General features: G+C 44.6%; 1 protein-coding gene across 25 annotated transcripts in view; it reads right to left on the reverse strand.

Moving 5' to 3' along the window:
- The window catches only part of NRCAM (neuronal cell adhesion molecule), a 311070-nt gene extending 297829 nt beyond the window's left edge, over nucleotides 1-13241 (reverse strand). For 23 of the 25 annotated variants that reach the window (XM_060414691.1, XM_060414682.1, XM_060414706.1 and 20 more), the window contains exon 1: nucleotides 13119-13241. The gene's annotated coding sequence lies outside the window, so the exon portion shown is untranslated. Of the gene's footprint in view, nucleotides 1-13106 lie in introns of all 25 variants that reach the window. The other 2 variants (XM_060414686.1, XM_060414681.1) reach the window with 1 other exon arrangement.
- Between the last annotated feature and the right edge of the window lie 8748 nt (nucleotides 13242-21989).

A 21989-nucleotide genomic window follows, 5' to 3' on the forward strand; every position in this document is an offset into this window, starting at 1 on the left:
ACAACTTCTTTATCCATTCAACTGTTGATGGACAGACAGTTTCCATTTCTTGGCTATTATTAACAATTCTGCAATAAACATGACGGTGCAGATAGCCCTTCGAGATTCTATTTTCATTTCCTTTGGATAAATACCCAGAATTGGAATTGTTGGATCATATGGTCTTCTAGTTTTAATTTTCTGAGGAACCTCCATATTGTCTTCCATAGTGCTTATATGGCTATTATTTTTAAGTATCTATGTCTTGTCTGAGGTGCAAAGGCACAAAGTAAATACAAACAATGATATACAGAGAAACCTGCTCACAAACCTCATTGTATATATCTCTATATCAAACCTCTAGGCACATGCAGTTTGTGAGTGGGATGAATTTATTAAAATGGTTTCATGCTTTACTGATTTGTGGTATTGCTAGTTAGTCATGGCCGACACAAAAAATTACTGATTGTCCTCTTGAAAAATATAAATAGAATAAGGCTTGGAATAAAACAGCTTTCAAAAGAGTATGATGACATTAAACACAATTGGAAAAAATATATTTGCTGAATTTACACCCTTTTTATCATATTGACTCAATTTGACTTTCACAGGTATATTATCATTTGTTGAAGTTAAGAATATAGCTTATGTTTTGAAAATAGTCCGCCATGAAGCACTAGAAAGGGTGCCAAGCCCATAGACTGTGGCATGAGATCACTTCATTTATTCAAAATCAAGCAGACATAGTTGTTTGATACACAGATATCTCTGAAGCAAATCTGGTCAAATATTATAGTGAATAAAACAGCTGGCACATTCTAGTTAATAAGAACACAGATTGATTTGTCTTTTATCTCTTTCAGTTTCATCATCATCATTCCTACTGACATGCTCTCATGAGGTAGGGTTCATGATGAGAAAATTGATGTTGTTTATCTTCCTTTTCCAGCTAAAGGGAATGAAGTAATTAAGCAACTTATCCAAAATCACATGGTGTAGCAACATTTCTTAGACTATGCAGAGTAACCCAGTACTTCCCAAAATTCAAGGAAAAAATTCATTCCAGCGATCTCTCAAAAGTGGACCCAAGGCTTTGAACCCAATCACTCACTAAAACCCACTAACTAGTTGGGAAAGACCATGCTGTAACTCAACTCACATCTTATTGAGTTGGAATATAAAGGAAAGTACAGATAGGAGTACTCAATAGCCAACCCCAAAGGAGAAAGTTCTATTTTTAAAGCTGCAGCCTGAGCTCTCCTGATGTGTTTCCCACACTAGCCTTTTTCCACTTTGCATTTCAGTACTGTATGCCTCACTTCTGATTTCTTCCAGTTCAGAGGGTGAAAATCAATCTCAAAGAGTGCTTCAGCTCAATCAGTGTGCAGCCACCCAGAGACCTCCAGAGAGAAATGGCGAGTACCAGCTTCAGACAGTGAAGGGAAGGAAAGCCCTGTGCAAATCTGGAATCGCCAGCTGCCAGAAAAGGTAGAAAATTACAGGGGAACTCTTTGGGTCACAAGGATGTCATTTAGGGCTCCACAGTGGCAATTTCAAAAATGGTACCCTTCTGGATGGAGTGATTTCACCTGCCTGCTCAACTGTTTAATTAAGATCCAGGAAACAAATTATAATCATACAGAATCCAGGCATGAAATTATGAATGTGGGATTTTCCATGGTCTAGACTTCGTTGTTTATGTCCTGAAACAGGGCAGGGGACAAAATGCCCCTAATTTTCTCCAACCAAATATCCACTTGACATTTTGCAACATTCATGGATTCACTTATTCATTCGTACATTCATTCATTCATCAAACATGGGGACTTGTGCACATACATTACCACGCATGAGAAATGCAGCGGAGGTTCCTCGTGGAACAGACCACTGGGTTTCCATGCTTAGAAGACTGGGGAAAGCGACAGAATTTTATTATGAGCAAAGCCAAAAATGCCTGGGTTATCTGGATGACTATTTTGTTATCAGCTTTCCTTTTTCATGAAAGTATTGGCCTCTCAATGTTATCTAGTGCAAATATCAAATATTCTCATACAATCAAGGCAGTTCCCCTCACCTACCAGCTGTCTACCTCTTCACTGATTTTTATTTAGCCTTATTTGCTTGAGTTTCACTTGGTATTAGTATCTATCATGTTCTTTATTCATCTACTTTTTAGATAGTCTTGAAAAACTATTTCTGAATTCAACTTTGATAGAAGCAAATCCACTCCAGTATTCTTGCCTGGAGAATCGCCTGGATAGAGGGGCCTAGCAGGCTACAGTCCATGGGGTCACACAGAGTTGGACAGGACTGAATGACTAGTGCGCACACACACACACGCACACTCACACATATACACACACATTCATCATATCATCCTTGTGCAAAGTGAAGAATCTTGTTTAACCGAATAATCACCCCAAATCTGCCTGGCAAGTTCCCATTTTCATATATCTAATTTTCTCTAGCTGGAGCCATCTGTATATAGAGGAACAAATAGCTGGAGAGAAGAGATGATCTCACCAAGAATGTCACTGTGTTATGCTGAAAGAACTAACCTTTTGACTCCTGGTGAATTCTGTTCAATGTCTTTTTCTTCCCCAAATAAATAATGTACTATCGGTTTTTGTTTTGCAGAGTGACCTATGAGTTATTTCTGTTTTCTAATGTCAAGTTACTTCAGTGACCTAAAGTGGAAAAATAAAATCTTTTTAAAATATTTAGAAAGGAGGGGATGGATAAATCAAGAGTTTGGGATCAACATATAACACCACTATGTATAAAACAGGAAAACAGCAAGGACCTAATGTATAGCATAGGGAATCATACTCGACATCTTGTAACAATCTATAATGTAAAAGAATATTTAAAAAATATATATATATGAATCACTTTGCTACATACCTGAAACTAACACAACATTGTAAATCAACTATATTTAAATTTAAAAAATTAAAAATATATTTGGTATTGGATGCTATGGAGATTAGTCTCCATTAGCCAAGCAATTGACACACACATTTTTATTCTTTCTCTTCTTTTCAGATTTTATGCATAAGTTATTATCTTTCCATCACTCTTTCACTCTCTCCTTATTACCTAAAATGTCTCTCACTCCTTCTGCCAGAGGACACTTCTCTGGGACGTCACAATTCTCACCTGAGCCTTCCTTCCATTTGAATCCTTCACACTCACTAATCTCGACTCTTCCAATCCCAGTCCAAGCAAATAAATCTGACCGCAAATTCCCACCCTCCCTGCTGTTTAATGAGTCCCCTCAGAGCCCGGGGACAGCAATAAGCCCTTAATGTATTATACCTTCCACTATGATTTTGTACCACGGTAACTCTTACTAGAAACACATACAGAGCCACGGAGTTTTTAAACCCTATCCCAACTATGAAAATGCAAGCTACCTTAAAATCTATTAATATGAGACATACAAAGTATATATCATGATTTATGTAAAATACAACATGTGGTTTAAGTTATATAATCAAATCTGAAGTCCATTCACTTTTGTTTATATTACAATATTAATTATCTCTAAATTTTTATTTTACTGTTTTGTTCATATTATCATCATTTCATCATTATTTTGCTAACAGCAGAACTCTTCATTTGAATGTATTAAATGTGTATAAAAAGGCTTTTCACTATCATGCTACTAACCATCAGAACACGACTATATCATCAAGTCATTTAAATGGTCACAGGGAACTCTGTGCTCAGTACTCTGTAACAGCCTAAATGGGAAAAGAATTTGGAAAAGAATAGATACATGTATATGTATAACTGAATCATTTTGCTGTATACTTGAAACTAACACATTAGGAATCAACTATAATATAAAATAAAACATTTTAAAAACCACAAATTACTCCCAAATTATTTCAATAACCCTGACTTCCCAGTAGCTATATTATTATTCCAGTTATATACACAGCTGACTTCTCCTTCAGAAATATTCTAAATCAGATGCTCCTGACCAAACTGAATGAAGAAATCATGTACTGTGTTAAAAATGTCAATAGAACCTATAATGGTGATGGACTCCTACAAGAAGCAGAAAGCTGAAATTACTCTGCATGAATACAATCATATAGGAAACAGCACCGAATAGTCAATATTTAGGCCAGATATATCTTGTCATACATCACAACAATCAATACCAAAACACTGTAATGAGATTTTACAAGGGATGCTGATTGGGCATTTCTGTGTTTATTTCACTGGAGCCTAGTGGGGAAGGGGCAGGCCAGCCCGAAGAGTATTTGCAATGCAATTAGTGGAGGACCAGTGTATCTGAGTGTATGCCAGACGCAGGGGCCTCCCCTAATTCACGCAGCCCAGCGTGTTAATGGGGCACACAACATCGAACTGAACTTCCTACAGTTTGAAAACTTTTGTCAGTTAACTAGATGTTTACAGAGTGCCTAGCTTCGGCACTCAATATCTAGCTCTCTGGATGTGGTTCCAGCACCATCTGTCACTTAAGCTTCCCCAGATTCAAAAATTTCAATTCAAACTAATCTACTCGGCACTCTAACTGAAGCTATAATTCAAACTTCAACATGAAGCTTGAATTCCTTTTCAGTGTTCTTCAACTTTGACCCAGCTCCCCCCGCCCCTCCTTCGCTGAAAAGGGCCAAGACAACAGCCCAGCAAGTGGGGCAGGCAAAACAGACCTCCTTTGTTCACTTTTGTCCTTTCAGCTCCCTATTGAGGTGAGGGACTGAAAAGCCGCACAAGGCTCTGGAAGGCAGCGGCGCACCAGCTCCAGCCATCCCTCCTCAAAGACCCAAAAGCTCCAGGACGAAACACTTTCGACAGTCCATTTTTACCTTAAAGGCATAACGAATGGAAGATTACTACATTTCCCCTTCCCTTTCCCTTGAGAGAGAATCTGTTAAGGGTGTTTAACAGGAGTTTGGAATGTTCGTCCAAAATGTATGCTGTAAATCACGCCATTCAAATGCCAAGGGCACTGAAAAGTGGCATGAAATTAGCTTTAAAGTTGAAATTTGGAGAAATGATCAGTCCGCGTTGAATACATCTACTGAATTTTTTGAATGCTCTCAGCCCACTTGAGAAAGATAAATCAAATTCACTGCATATTACACAGTTGAAGACCTCCTACAGGATTCCCTCAGATGGCCTTGGGAATCTATTTTCTTGATTCCAGAGGACTTTGAAACAATATGCCACGCACATCAGAAAATTCAAATACACATATAAATATGGATGTATACTCAAAATATTCTTTCCAGCCCTTCCTATCATCATTTAATAAGAAGAATCTTTTTAATTCTTATTTTATTTTTATTTATTTATTTTTATTTATTTATTTGGCGGCACTGGGTCTTAGTTGAAGCACATAGGCTTAGCTGTCCCACAGTATGTGGGATCTTAGTTTCCAGACTAGGGATCAAACCTGCATCCTCTGCATTAAAAGGTGGATTCTTAACCACTGGACCACCTGGGAAGTCCCAGGAAGAAAGTTTTAAAGTATCATTTTCACTGGAGAGTAATGTGTCATTTTCACTTTCCTGTGAATTAAATAACGCTTTAGCAGGGAACAATATGGAAGATAACCAGGAAACAATTAAGATAGGGTAAGATTTGTTTGTCATTTCTGTTTTTAACCTGAATAAGCCATTTGAACAGTATGTGGAGTAGACGAGCATTTGTAGGTTTATTCCCTTTATCACTGGCACTTCTTTTTTATTAATTTTTAAATTTTAAATTGGAGGGTAATTTTTTACAGTTTTGTGGTGGTTTTTGCCATACATTGACATGAATCAGCCATGGGTATACCTGTGTTCCCCCATCCCAAACCCCGCTCCCACCTCCCTCCCCAGCCCATCCCTCTGGGTTGTCCCAGTGCACCAGCTTTGAGTGCCCTGCTTCATGCAACAAACTTGGACTGCTCATCTATTCCACAGATGTTAAAACACGTTTCAATGCTATTCTCTCAAATCATCCCGCCCTCACCTTCTCCCACAAAGTCCAAAAGTCTGTTTTTTATATGTGTCTCCTTTGCTGTCTTGCGTATAGGGTTGTCGTTACCATCTTTCTAAATTCCATATATATGTGCCAATATACTGTACTGCTGTTTTTCTTTCTGACTTACTTCACTCTGTATAATAGGCTCCAGTTTCATCCACCTCATTAGAACCAACTCAAATGCATTCTTTTTATAGCTGAGTAATATTCCATTGTGTATATGTACCACAACTTCTTTATCCATTCGTCTGCTGATGGACACCTAGGTTGCTTCCACGTCCTGGCTGTTGTAAACAGTGCTGCAATGAACATTAGGGTACATGTGTCTCTTTCAATTCTGGTTTCTTCAGTGTGTATGCCCAGCAGTGGGATTGCTGGTCATATGGCAATTCTATCTCCAGTTTTTTAAGGAATCTCCACACTGTTCTCCATAGTGGCTGTACTAGTTTGCATTCCCACCAACAGTGTAAGAGAGTTTCCTTTTCTCCATACCCTCTCCAGCACTAATTGTTTGTAGACTTTTTGATAGCAGCCATCCTGACCGGCGTGAGATGGTACCTTATTGTGGTTTTGATTTGCATTTTTCTGATAACAAGTGATGTTGAACATGTTTTCATGTGTTTGTTAGCCATCTGTATGTCTTTTTTGTATAAATTTCTATTTAGTTCTTTGGCCCATTTTTTGATTGGGTCGTTTATTTTTCTGGTATTGAGCTGCATGAGCTGTCTGTATATTTCTGAGATTGTCAGTTGCTTCGTTTGCTATAATTTTCTCCCATTCTGAAAGCTGTCTTTTCACTTTGCTTATAGTTCCTTTCATTGTGCAAAAGCTTTTAAGTTTAATTAGGTCTCATTTGTTTATTTTTGCTTTTATTTCCATTACTCTGGGAGTTGGGTCATAGAGGACCTTGCTGTGATTTATGTCAGAGAGTGTTCTGCCTATGTTTTTCCTCTAGGAATTTTATAGTTTCTGGTCTTATATTTAGATCTTTAGTCCATTTTGAGTTTATTTTTGTGTATGGTGTTATAAAGTGTTCTAGTTTCATTCTTTTACAGGTGGTTGACCAGTTTACCCAGTAACACTTGTTCAAGAGATTGTCTTTTCTCCATTGTATATTTTTGCCTCCTTTGTCAAAGATAAGGTGCCCACAGGTGCATGGATTTATCTCTGGGCTTTCTATTTTGTTCCACTAATCTATATTTCTGTCTTTGCCTGGCATTTCTTATATTCACTAGATTTTCAGTCACTTGAGGGAAACCCTGTATCAGACTTTTAAAAATTAACCTTTTCTCATTTGAAGTTTCAAGCTTGTAGGCCGATAAAATAGGTCAATGACATTGACACCACATCTTCCTTATTAGCTCAGCTATGCAATTATAGTTGGATGGTGACAGTTTACTCTGTCATCTTTGAAGATTCTGTGGTGGGGAGAAATGCCTAATACAGACTTGTAATTGACAACTCAAGCACATCCCTAAATAGTCAGTGTACTGTCTTTCTGTTTTCAGATATGAGGCAAATGTACTCTTCATCTGGGTTAAAATAATGTGTCAAATTTTTTAGTAATATAAAAGCATACTAATATGGAATCTAAGGGAAAGTTGCTCAATCATGTCCAACTCTTTGAAAGTCCATGGAATTCTCCAGGCTGGAACACTGTCTTTCCCTTCTCCAGGGGGTCTTCCCAACCCAGGGATCAAACCCAGGTCTCCTGCATTGCAGGTGGATTCTTCACCAGCTGAGCCACAGGGGAAGCCCAACATGGAATCTAACCTCAGAGCAAAAATCACTTAGGACAAGAGAACTATAGACATATAATACTCTAATTCAACATTTTTTTTAAAAAATCACATGAATGTGTGTCTCCAAGGCTGGGTTTCTCCCAGACTAAGACACATATCCCACAGCATCCATTTCATGCTCTGCACAAAGTATAGGCTCAATTAACACTTGGAAGGAACCACACATTTCCTTATTGATAAAAAAAATAAACCATTAAGTTGTAAAACACTGTGAGTTGCTTATTCATAATACATGTTATATGAACTTATGCCTTTCAAAAGTAACAGTTATAGTTCTTTACATCCATGAGGCTGGCTAATATCAAGAAAAGAGAATGTGTGTGTTGGTGAAGATGCAGAAATACTGAACTCTTGTGCACTGCTCCTGGAAATGGAAAATGGAAAACAGCTGCCATGGAAAACAGTGGTTCTTCAAAAAATTAAAGTAGAACCACCACACGACTGAGCAATCTTACTTCTGGGTATATACCTAAAAGAAATGAAGGCAGTGATTCGAAAAGATAGATCTATACACCCATGTTCACGGCGGTATTATTTACAATAGCCAAAACATGCAAGCAGCCCAATGGTTCATTGACAGATGTATTTAAAAAAACACCGTGTGTACATACAATGGAATATTATTCAGTTTTTTAAAAGGTAGGAAATTCTGACACATGGATGAGCCTTGAAGACATTATGCTAAGTGACTTAAGCCAGTAGAAAAAGTACAGATACTGTATGATTCCACTCATGAGGTAATTGGGGTGTCCAATGTAAAGACAGATAGTAGCATGATATTCAAGAGCTGGCAGGGGCCACAGGGAAGGAAAGTTCTGGCTTCCCTGAGGTGGGGGAAGCATGAAACATAAAAGCAAAGGTACTTCTAAATATATTTTGTAAATTCCAATCATTCCCAACCATCTCAGCCCTGGTGATTTAGACAGTAAAGAATCTGCAATGCAGGAGACCCATGTTCAGTCCCTGGGTTGGGAAGATCCCCTGGAGAAGGGCATGGCAACCCACTCCAGTATTCTTGCCTGGAGAATCCCCATGGACAGAGAAGCCTGGCGGGCTACAGTCCATGGAGTCGCATTGAGTCCGACATGACTGAGCAACTAACACACACACACTAGTATTTGAAGGCTGACCTCAAGCAGTCTTTGAATACAAATAGACAAAATGTCCTATAAAAGAATACCCAAGGAGCTCCATATTCTAGGTGAATCTGCTATGGGTTACCATGCTTCTCAGATGGGAAATGTTCTTTGGAAACGAGGATGAGACTCCCAAGGCTGCTGGCAGAGGCAGCAAATCGGCAGTTATGGACTGAACTGTGGCCCCCAAAGCCATCTGTTGAAGCCCTGAGGCTCAACGTGACTGTATTTGGAGACAGAGCACTTTTAGGAGGTCATTAAGGTGAAATGGGGCTTCTTTGGTGGCTCAGTTGGTAAAGAATCCTCCTGCAATGCAGGAGATTGCTTACAGCACAGGAGACCCAGGTTCAATCCCTGCGTCTGGAAGTTCTCCTGGAGAAGGAAATGGCACCCCACTCCAGTATTCTTGCCTGGAAAATCCCATGGACAGAGGAGCCTGGTAGGCTACAGTCCATGGGGTTGCAAAGAGTTGGACACGACTTAGAGACTAAGCCACAAGGTGAAATGAGATTATATGGGTGGGGTCCTAATCCGATAGGTTCCACGGCCTTATAGGAGAGGAAGAGAGGGAACTCTTCACAGGTACAGTCTGAGGAAGGGTATATTCGCACACAGGGAGCCATCTGCCAGCCAGGGAAACAGCTCTCACCAGAACCGAGGCTGACACTCTGGTCTCGGACGTCTAGACTCTAGAACATTCACAAGAGCATGAATGTCTGTTTATAAACTGCCCAATCTACGTGCTCCGTACAGCAGCCCAAGCCAGTTAAGACAAAGACCTTCTGATTTCATGGTGAGAAAATCAGGAATTAAAAGCCTGGTGTATTGGTGGTTACCCTCAGGGGAACGTAATAACCGGTAGGAGCCACAAGAGGGCTTTCTTGGACCTTCATAAAGTTCTGTTTCTTGACTTGAACAGTTACACCACGTATTCGTCTATGCAAGTTTATCAACTGTATATTATGATAGGTGGGAAAAGAATCTGTGTAAGTCTGTAGCCATAAATGATAAAAACCAGTATTAGTCTCCCTGAGGGCAGGAGCTCCGCTTTACTCAACACTGCATCGCCAGGGCTTAGGACAGCAGGCCACACACTCAGTAAATGTGAATAAATGAATGAATGAATGAAAATATCTCTTTACCAGAAAAGCTTCGTTGGGGGGGAGGGCATTAAATAGCTCCCTTGTACATACACTACATCATATCCACAGGTTCTATTTCTATTTAACTGATCATACAAGGAAAACTATCCTACATGAAAGAATTATTTGAAATGATTCCTAAGGAAATTTTCTACAGCCCAAGTGTACACATTCTTAGCACTGTCTCACCCTCCTGAAGCACTCACACCCAACGCATCCTCACATCAGCCTCACCGGAAGTACCATTTCCGAAGACAACTTTGCTTTTCATTTACTGTCCCTGCTGCGTTGTAAGCAGACTGGCCTACAGCCCAAAGACCTCACCATTACCCTGTGTTAGTCAGCTGGGTGACCTCTCTGAGCCCTGCTGTATTCATTTGGAAACCCAAAGGTTAAGGAACAGTGTTTTCTTACAGCTCTGAAATCCCTGCATTGCCTGAAATGTTTAGTAACTTTCCTGTAACAAAGTAAAAGGCAAACTGAAAAAAGACCATGAGTCAGTAGGATTAAGAAAGCAAAATGAATTCATTTTTCCAACTGGTCAGTCAATTATAATCATCCTAAAAGCTATTCCAGGAAGAGCTGATTTCACTTTCCTTCAAATTCTTGTTTCTTTCAGTCAACAAGGAGCATCTTTATAAATGTGCCCCACTCAAACACTTAGGACAGCTAATGCTTTCCTAAGATGCTTTACTAGGGTCTTATTCAAAATCAACATCCAATTTGAGGAGGAAAACTGCCACAGTAAAAAGATTTAAGGCTGGGGACCTGAAATCGAAATGTATGTATGCCAAATGGAAATGTTTGCCTTTTCTTCAAAAAAGAAAAAGAAGTTTTCTCAAAAATTCTGATGTGCCAGGAACCTCTCAGCTTCTCTGGAATAGCAAGGGGTCATAGTCACTAAGAACAGTCCAGTGACTGTAACTGGTTGGATTGTGGGTTAACAGCCAAGTACTTAAAAGCTAACAGAAATAAAGGCACATGAAAAGGAATTGAAGGGCAATACAGTGCAGTAAAAAGGCTATTCCACAGTGCAGTTCACGGAATTACAATATTGACTGCTACTGTGAGGTCTGCAGGGGCCAGACTTAAATGGGCTTACAATATGTCCCTGATTTTGAACACTGGGTGATTTTAGGCTTCCCCTGAACTGATGACAAGCTTCCAAAAGGCCACATTTTCAGTCCTGGATGGGCAGGAAGCTAATCCTTGCTTCCTCACTTCCTAACTATGTGGCCTTGGGAAAGTTACTTGACCTGTCTCCGGTCTCCTAATTTTTAAATGTGGCTGCTATGAATATTGAGATGATAGATACATGTAACATGCACAGCGCCCCGCACCTCCAGCGCGCGCTCAGACTCTCATTACCCGTAAAGATGAAAGTATCCAATTGCCTAAATCCACTTCAGTACTTCTGGCAGGTCTCATTTACTACAATATTTTAATAACAGGGCATGGTTGGCATAAAACAGTGTGAACCAAAGTAGCCCAGCCTCCTTCCACACGTTTGTATTCAGTGGCTACTGTGTTCCTTCCTGGAGAGCCCCAGGGGGAGCTGCTGGTGCAGAGCTGTCTCCGGCCGCAGGACTCTCTCCTCCATCTCTTCTCGCTAGCGCCTGGGGCGAGGACAGGTCCCGTCCCTCATAGCTGCACCTCTGCGCCTTAATCACGCGGGATCGGGAAGGAAAAGAACACTTTGCTCTTAGGACTGACTGCTCCGTGCTGGATGCAGTCTCTGGCTGGAACTGCTAGAGTGAAAACGACAGGAGAGAGGTTGGGTGGGAATGGCACGCCAGCGCTCGGCGCCCTCCCCCTTCGCTCGCAACTGCGCAGGGACGGCCCCTCGGAGCGCGCGGGGGACAGAAGATGCTGCTGCGGGCCGGGTGGCGGGCGGGAGGGGAGGTGACCCGGAGGGGAGGGGAGCGGCTTGCTTACCAACCTGACCCCTCTCCACCCCTCCCAACCCCCTCGCTCCCGGTCCAGAGAGAACCCTCTGGCGGTGCTTGCTGCCCAGAGTACACAGCTCTGGGAGAAATGACTCCTTGCACAGCGGCACCCGGGTTTCCCCTCTGCGCACGGGCAGATGTGGGCAGGGAATGGCTGGGCTGCTGTATGGCCGGGGACTAGCGCGCTGCGGCGCCCACCCGCACGCCGTGCCCAGTGCCGGGGGCGGTGCGCTGCACAGATGGCGCTCGCCGGGAGATGGATGCTCCGAGCCGGCGGTGACGGCCAGCTCAACACAACATCCCGGAGCGAAGCTGTTGCCAGATCCCACCGGAGGGAGCCTGGGCAGGAAAGGAGCTCTTCTGAGTCAGCCTCAAGCTCCGGCGAGCCAGCCCCAACAAGTCCTAGCCCCGAGAGGCCAGGCGAGGCGCCGGGGCCCCGGGGACCCGCACCTGTAGGGCTGACAAAGCCTTCGGAAAGCCTCCCATCCTATTGCTTTCGGGTGACTCTCCTGTCTCCCACCCTTGGTTCCCCAAGTTCTCTCCAGGCTGGGGAGAGTGGAGGTCGGCTCGCCCCTGAACTCCGGTGATCCGCGCAGGTGTGAGCGCATCCGAACAAAGCCCACGCCCAGCTGTGTCCACCGGAGCCGGAACGCGCATACGCCCGAGCGCGCCGGCTCCGCACCTGCGCTCGCATCCCTGCCGGCCCTGCGGCGTGACAGCCCGTGCCCTCCGCTTTCCTGCCCAGAAAGCCGCAGTGCCGACTCCAGCAGTTTCTCCAGGCCCAACGGCCCCCAGAGCCACCTCCAGACAGGGCTTCCCGGAAAGTGGGGGGCACGGATGCACAAGTTGGCCACAGTCTGGGGAGGTGATGGGGGGCCCGCCGACGCCGCTGTATCTCAGCCTGGCCCGCACCCGGCTCCGGAGGAGAAGGGGGGAGTTGATGACCAGGTTGGCCCTGCCGCAGGCAGAGCTGGCGCGGCTCTAGGAAGCCCGGGTATTCCGGTGTCCCGGTGACAACACGGCCGCCCCCCCGGGCCCTCCTCCGTTCCAGCCGTCGCCCGCGAGCAGGACCGAGTGTCACTGCCAGCCACGCACCGAGCTACTCACTTTCCTACGCCGCGCCCACCGCGCGACCCCGAGCGCCGGTGCCCTCAGTCTCCGAGGAAGCTGTACCTCCGGCAAGCCCTGCGCCGTCCCTTGTCCCCGCGCGGCTCAGCCTCCGACTGCGGCGCGCGTCAGCCGGCGACCCAGGCGAAGCAGGGCTGGCCCGGCGTCCGCGCGCCCCCGCCGACGCGCCCGCCCGGCCCCTCCCCGTGCGCCGCTCCCCCTCCGCCCGCGGGGCCCGCTGCGCGATCCGCCCCCTCCTCGCGCTCCCCCTCCCCTCCGGTCTCCCCCGCCCCTTCCCCTCCCTCCTCAGCTGATGCTGCGGCGAATGGGCTCTGGCCGCCAGCGCCTCCGGGGACTGGGTGGCCCTTCACCTGAGCGGCCGCGCCGTCACCAACCCACGTCATCCTGCCAGCGCGTGAGGTGGTGGCTGCCGGGGTGGGGGTGGAGACCCGGGGAGGGCGGGGGCGGGGGGGGGGGGCGTCCGGGAACGAAGGTAGCTGGGATCTGGAATTTGGCTACAAAAGATGTTCCAGAAAATAATGGGTGGTGTTGAAACACCACTCTCCCCGGCTTAGGTTTCTGTGCGAGGTCTGTGGTCTGCCCCGGCTACACCTTCTTTTAAAGCATTTAATTTCTTCGAAACTCACCAGTTGGGATGGTTGAAACTGACGTCTTTTTGTTTTGCACCTCTTCTTTCCAAAGAGGGAAGCTTTAGCTGTTTGTTCCCGGGCGGGAGTTGGATCTTCTGGTCCCAGAGAACAGGGTTAGTTCACATTCGCCTATTTTTCAGATTTGAGAGCATTTATGGAGAATTATTTGCAAGGTAAAGAGAGTTACGATTTGCTAAATGAGTAGTATTTTAGCCAACACACTGCGGGCTGCAAGGTTCAGGCTGCGGAGCCCACTCTGAGCTGCATGCTAGCTGATGTCCAAGATCCCTAGCCTGACTCTCAAGCTCCTCAGCAATCTACACAGGTTTGCGCCTGGCCTCCCTGGGCTTCTTCCCAACCACCAGGCATCACCTCACTTGACCATTTGACCATTTAGCAGGCGCCAACCCTCCCTCCCCTCTACTGGAGCCTTATTGCCTTCCTCTCATCCTCTCATTTAAATTTTTTTAAAAAATTTTAATATACATTTATTTTAATTGGAGGCTAATTACTTTACAATATTGTGTTGGTTTTGCCATACATCAACATGAATCCACCATGGGTGTACACGTGTTCCCCATCCTGAACCCCCCTCCCACCTCCCTCCCTATACCATCCCTCTGGATCATGCCAGTGCACCAGCCCGGAACACCCTGTATCATGCCTGGAACCTGGACTGGCAATTCGTTTCACATATGATATTATACATGTTTCAATGCCATTCTCCCAAATTATCCCACCCTCGCCCTCTCCCACAGAGTCCATAAGAGTGTTCTATACAAATGTGTCTCTTTTGCTGTCTCACATACAGAGTTATTGTTACCATCTTTCTAAATTCCATATATATGCATTAGTGTACTGTATTGGTGTTTTTATTTCTGGCTTACTTCACTCTGTATAATAGGCTCCAATTTCATCCACCTCATTAGAACTGATTCAAATGTATTCTTTTTAATGGCTGAATAATACTCCATTGTGTATATGTACCACAGCTTTCTTATCCATTCATCTGCTGATGGACAACTAGGTTGCTTCCATGTCCTGGCTATTATAAACAATGCTGTGATGAACATTGGGGTACACGTGTCTCTTTCAATTCTGGTTTCCTCGGTGTGTATGCCCAGCAGTGGGATTGCATTCACCATTGCAATGAAAAGAATAAAATACTTAGGAATATATCTACCTAAAGAAACAAAAGACCTATATATAGAAAATTATAAAACACTGGTGAACTAAATCAAAGCGGACACTAATAGATGGAGAAATATACTGTGTTCATGGATTAGAAGAATCAATATAGTGAAAACAAGTACACTACCCAAAGCAATCTATAGATTCAATGCAATCCCTCTCTCATTTAATTCAAGAAGACTTTAGTGGAACCCCGCATGCCCTTTCCTCATCCCCAGGCTCCAGGCCCTGTGCAGGGGCAGGATTCAGGAATAAAAAAGGCATGGGGCCATGCTTCAAGGTCCTGATGACTCCTCTGCTCTACTCTACCTTCAGTGTGAACTTGCCACTTCAACCCACAGCACCAGCCATGCCAGTGAGCAGCCTTTTCTTTCTCCTGCTGCTTCATCACTCATCCTCTCTTCCTACCACCAAAGGGTGCTCCAGCCACGTACCCACTTCCTGTTCCTGAAACATCATGATCTCTGGCTAATGGATCTTTTCACAGTTGTTCCCTCAGTCCCATCACTCTTCCGGCCCTGGTCCTTACCCCACCTCCTGGGTACCTCCCACCTCTCTGTAAATTGTCCGAATCCCCCTCTGAATTATTCTTTTTTTTAAAAAAACAAAAAGAATGTGATTCTATGATACCCTTACTTAAAAGTCTGGTCTGGCTCTCTATTGCTTGTAAAGTGAAGTCCAGTCTTTCTGGCACACTCCCTCACAGTCTGTCCCTAACTTCACTCTCCATCTCCAATGAAAATAATTTTCGTAACTCTGAGTCTCTGGATGTGAGATTTCTTCCATCTAGAATATTCTTCCATCTTTTTTCATCTGGAAAACTCATGTTCATCCCTCAGAGCCTTGCTCAGTTGCTAGCTCCTCTGTGAGGTCTTTCCCAAATCCCTGTGTTGTATTGTAATAGTACTTGTCACATTTGAGTGACATGTTTGCATGTCTGACTCCACAAAATTGAACTTCTTAATGTGGTTCGTCTGTCTTATTTTTGTGTGACCTTATTTCCCACCCAAACAAATGGAGCCACAGACAATCATGTAACTCATCTCACCGTCTCATCATTCCCACCTATGTAAAGGGCTTCAGCCCCTTCACTTCCCTCCTTACCTCAGTAAGTGCCTAGAGTCCTGGGTTGTCCTGCACATCCTTCTGTTTGGTACTTGGAGGATGCTGAAGGAATGAAGACAGGAAGGAATCTCGGGCAAGTGACAGTTTCTCCAAGTATAGTTTACAACAAAATAGCAACACTTAATACTCGGGGTTATTGTTAGGGTCAGTTTAAAGCACTGCACAGTGTCTATGACATAATACATACTTTTCTATTTGAAAAGCAATTGTGTGACCATATGTCTGTCAGCTAAATACATACTTGAATAAAAAGAACAAAGACAGAAGAGGTGAAAAGTTCTGGAGAAAATGGGAACCATGGTGACGGCAACACAAATTAAGTAATTCTGATACTGCATAATACTTATAATGGGCTTCCCAGGTGGCACAGTGGTAAAGAATTTGCCTGCCAGTGCAGGAGACACAAGAGATGTGGGTTCGATCCCTGGGTCAGGGAAGATCCCCTGGAGCAGGAAATGGCAACCCACTCCAATATTCTTGCCTGGAGAATCCCATGGAGAAAGGAGCCTGGCAGGCTACAGTCCATCGGGTTGCAAAGAGTTGGACACAACTGAGCACACACACAATACTTGTAATAATATAAAATGATTATATACTGAATAGTTTTAATTTCCCAGCTTATTCAACTGCTTTGCAGTTCTGCAGGGAGAACCAAACAGCTGTTACATAAAGAGCTGAAATGAAGGGAGGATGAAGGAAAAGAGGAATGGAAAAGGATTAGAAGGATGCCTGAGTGGGCAAAAAGACTCTCCATTTGCTTTGTTTGGCGATGCATAAGGCACTCTGATTTGGCTGCGTATTCGCAGTGACCCATGGACAGAGCAGCCTGGGGGGCTGCAGTCCATGGGGTGACTGTCCAGCACGACTGAGTGACTATCACTTCCGTTTGTGCAGTGATACATACAATACACCTCCTTACCTTAACTGCCACACCTTATTCCATCCCTAAGCCTCACCCCGTCCTGTATCCCAAGCTTTACTCCATCCTTAAACCCAGGTGAGGGCTGAGAATAACACAAGCCTGGCTGTCCCATCACTTGCTGATAAGAGAATTTTGCTTGGGCCCTGCACTACAGTAAGAATAGTAAGCACTTTACATTTATTAATTTCACCAATCCCACAGCCATCCCAAACAGTGTGCCCTGTTATCATTTCCGTTTTAGAAAATGAGGAAAGAGAGGTTAAGTATTAGAGCTTGCATAGGTCACAAAGCTAGTGGCAGAGCTGGTATTCCAGCCTGGGCATTCTGGCTTCAAGGGCCACAGCCTAAACCACTGCACCCTGCTGCCTTTCAGTGAGAGAGGCACTAAAAGTTCAGTTTGTTTCCATGGATACACCAGAACCTTAGAGGATTGGAGCAGCTGCATGGGCAGGTCATGGAGCCCCCCAGTGGTACCTGCAGTGAATAAGCTTTTAGTCTTTCTCCTTCCCCACTCTTGCTATCCTGTTTCTCTTTCTTGGAACTCTCCTTCTCCTTTTTTCCTCTTCCACTTTTTTTCTTCCCTGACCTTATTTCTCATCCTTGCTTTCTTAATCCCAAGCCATGCTTCAGGTCTCTCAGAGTGCAAGTGGCCCTGCCCTAAACCCAACATTAAGCTCACCAAAACCTCCCTGGGACCCAACACTATCCTGAGCTATGTGGCCGCCAGCAGGTTATTTCCTCTCAGCCAGTTTCCATGCCTGAAATGAAGATGTTGGGCTAGGCTATGTAAGAAAGAAAAAAAATACTTTAACGATGTCACTTGATAATTCTGGGGGTAACCAAGAGCATTTCTTCAGCCTGTAGGCCGAACTCTATGTTAAAAGAGGGTGGAACTCTAACAAAAAGTGTTCCATAGTAGTACTGTTGTTGTTGTTCAGTCCGTAAGTTGTCTCCGACTCTTTACGACCCCATGAACTGTAGCACACCAGGCTTTCCTGTCCTTCACTACCTCCCAGATTTTGCTGAAACTCATGTCCATTGACTTAGTGATGCCAACCAACCATCTCATCCCTCTGTTGCCCCCTTCTCTTCTTGCCCTCAATCTTTCCCAGTATCAGGGGCTTTCCCAATGAGTCGGCTGTTCACATCAGGTGACCAAAGGATTGGAGCTTCAGCATCAGTCCTTCCAATGAATATTTGGGGTTAATTTCCTTTAGGATTGACTGGTTTCACTTCTGCTGTCCAAGGGATTCTCAAGAGTCTTCTCCAGCACCACAGTTCAAAAGCATCAATTCTTCAGTGCTCAGCCTTCTTTATGGTCCAACTCTCATATCTGTACATGACTAATGGAAAAACCATAGCTTTGACTATATGGACCTTTGTCAGCAAAGTAAGGTCTCTGCTTTTTAATACACTGTCTAGGTTTATCATAGCAATAAGAAATGTGGGTTAAATCCCTGGATCAGGAAGATCCCCTGGAGGAGGGCATGACAACCCACTCCAGTATTCTTGCCTGGAGAATCCCACGGACAGAGCAGACTGGCAGGCTACAGTCCATAGGGTCATAAAGAGTTGGACACCACTGAAGTGATTTAGCACGCAGCAGAAGTAACATCCCACTGCTTTTGCCAAATCCTTAGTTGCCAGTAGGTCACAAAGTTGTTTCCTAAGAGTGGCTTATACCGGTGACATCGTTGTTTTCATCTTCTCTGGCTGAGCAGCTAGCATTAGGTTTCTGACAGGGATGTGGTGAACTTAGTAACTTTTAAAGCCCTTCTCCAATAAAGCTCCAATCCTTTGGCCACCTGATTCTAAGGGCTGACTCATCAGAAAAGACCTTGATGCTGGGAAAGATTGAGAACAGGAGGAAAAGGGGGTGAAAGAGGATGAGATGGTTGGATGCCATCACCGACTCAATGAACATGAGTTTGAGCAAACTCTGGGAGACAGTGAAGGACAGGGAAGCCTGGTGTCCTGTAGTCCATGGGGTCACAAAGAGTCAGACATGACTTACAGAGACTCAACAACAAAAGCCCTTCTATTTGAAAGAGGATTAAAGTCCATTATTTTCAAAAAGCATCAATTGTTATGGTGGGCAGCTTCTAAGATGGCTCCCAGTTAACCCCTCTCCTGGTGTGTGTGTCTTGGTGTAAAGCCCTCTCCTTGAGTGTAGAAGGCACCGAGTGACTCACTGAACAAATGATTCTGCAGAAGTGGTGGGATGGCATTTCTGCTGCATGCTGCGTAATTTCAGTTGTGTCCAACTCTTTGTGATGCTATTGATTGTAGCCTGCTAGGCTCTTCTGTCCATGGGATTCTCCAGGCAAGAATACTGGAGTGCGGTGCCATACCCTCCTCCATGGGATCTTTCCTGACCCAGGGATTGAACTTGCATCTCATGTCTCCTGCACTGGCAGATGGGTTCTTTACTGCTCGTGCCACCTGAGAAGCCCACTTCTGTTCTTAGGTTACAAAAAAGACTCTGGCTGCTTCTGTCTTGCTGCCTTCTCTTTCCCTTATTGCTCAGAGGGAAGCCAGCTGCCATGTTGGGAGCTGTCCTATGAGAGGTCCACATCCAGGGAACTGAGGGAGGCCCCTGTAACTGAGGGCATCAGTCCAACGCCTCATGAAGAGCAGAATCCTGCCTTAACCATCAGAGTGGCCTTGGGAGCAGATCACCCCCTCCCCCCCCAGGAAAGCCTGGAGATGACCTCAGCTCAGGCTGACCTGTGACTGCAGCCTAGTGAGAGAGACCCGGAGCTCAAGGGGCCCAGTTAGTTCACCAGTCCGTGGCTTCTCCTCCTCCTCATTTTTGCTCGTGCCTGACTCTTTGCAACCCCATGGACTGTAGCTTGCCAGGCTCCTCCATCCATGGGATTCTCCACGCAGGAATACTGGAGTGGGTTGCTATTTCTTTCTCCAGGGGATCTTCCCAACCCAGGGATTGAACCAGTGTCTCTTATGTCTCTGGCATTGGCAGGCGGGATCTTTACCACTACCAACTGCCACCTGGGAAGCCCCATGGCTTCTCAACCTGCAGCAACTTAAGAGATAGTCAATGTTTCTGGCTTTAAACTGCTAAATGCAATGCTGGTACAGTTGTCCAAGTGCATTTCAGAACACTGACTTTGCATCTGACATCACGTTTATTTTCAGGATAATGAAAGTGTTAGTCGCTCAGTCATGTTTGATGCTTTGCCACCCCATGGACTGTAGCCCGCCAGGCTCCTCTGTCCATGGAATTCTCCAGGCAAGAACTCTGGAGTGGGTTGCTATTTCCTACTCCAGGGGATCTTTCCCACCCAGGGATAGAACCCAGGTTTCCTGCATTGCAGGCAGATTCTTTACTGTCTGAGCCATAGCATTTACATTTTCAGGACAGGAAAGAGGCAGATGAATGAAACGACAGCTGTCATAAGATGTGACGTGGTGCTGAGTTAAGAAGCAACTGTGGAAAACAGATGAGATATCAGTGTGACTTGGCTGAGGCTAATCTCTGACTTCCATGCCCCAGAGTCACACTTTGCTCCTATAGCCAAGCCTGGGATTGGCCATCAAGGTACCCACCCAGCCCTGCTCCTTTCTGCTGTTAGACACCAGCCATAGTCTCAGCTGGGCCACACCTCCTGAGCTACAGAGTGGGTGATTACTCACCATGAATAATAACAGGATGCACATTTATAGATACTATAAATAATAATAGGATGTGCTGTTTCATTGATCACCTGACCAGTAAGCAGTGGGAAGTTTCCACGGATGCAAACACGCTGATCACTCTGTCATGCCTCTCTTCACCATCTGCCATGTAACCACAGAACTCTGTGTGCCTGTGTGGTGCTGCTTGGGTATGTGTCAGACAGAATCCAGAAATACACAACCCATTCCTTGTCTGGTGCTTGGCAACGCAGCATCCCTATACCTATGTCAAGAATGCCATGTACAAGCAGTGGAGGGAAGTGTGACCTCAGTGGTTGCCATATGTTGATTTCTTCCCTGGAAGCTTCTGAGTCACTAGGATCTTCTGCTCGGCTCAATCCACCCCCGTGCTTGGGGCACTAAGTCGGAAAGAGGAGTAACATTCTCCGTGATAACAAGCATGTTTTATGGCCAACCCCTCCATCTGTTCCTCAGGTTCCTGTCTACAAGAACGTACACAGGTTCTGCCGGATGAACGTGAGACCAGCCAAGGTCTGTGTGTGATCAGCCGTTACAGATGGGGTCATCAGGGAACTGTCACTCTGTCTGGAAACAGAGATGCTGAGAAGCACTCTTGATCCATGCCCTTCATCTGGCCTAAGAGGGACCAGATGACAAGTACAATGAAGATGAATTCACTGTGGAGGAAAGAAAAGGAATGGCTTCAGATACAATACTCTGGGGTCTCCATGAATGGTTGGCTTTCTCATTTGGTGTTTCACGGGGTTTTGTAAAGAAGAAAAAAGGTGTTGGGTTAATAAAAACTGACTTTGTATTTCCGTTTGCATTTTCTAAAAGAAAATTTAAATGTTACTGTAAGGTCATTCAATATTTTTAAATGTCAGATAGCCATAGGAGACGAGCAAGTCCAGTACCATCCTGCCCTGGGCCTTGTGCTTTAGGAAGCCTTGCTCTGCCCACCCCCCAGGAGCCCATGCCATCCTGTTCTCCTTCCTGACCTTGTCTGTGTACCCAGGATCCCCTCAGGACCTGTAAAGTCTTCCTTCTCAGGCTCCTAACAGAAAACTGCTCTGCTGGTACGTGTAACTGGAGGCCTGAAGACAGTAGATCTTAAAAGTTCTCATCACAAGAACAAAAAAATCCATAAATATGTGTGATGATGGATATTAAGTAGACTTACTGTGGTAATTATTTCACACAAACATCAAGTCATTATTATGTTGTACACCTGAAAGTAACCTAATGTTAGATGTCAATTATATCTTAATATTAAAAAAAAAGTGAGGTAATGGTTGTGCTAATGTTGTGGTAACCATTTTATGATGT

Source organism: Ovis aries, chromosome 4, assembly GCF_016772045.2.
Source record: "Ovis aries strain OAR_USU_Benz2616 breed Rambouillet chromosome 4, ARS-UI_Ramb_v3.0, whole genome shotgun sequence".
Classification (NCBI taxonomy): Eukaryota; Metazoa; Chordata; class Mammalia; order Artiodactyla; family Bovidae; genus Ovis; species Ovis aries.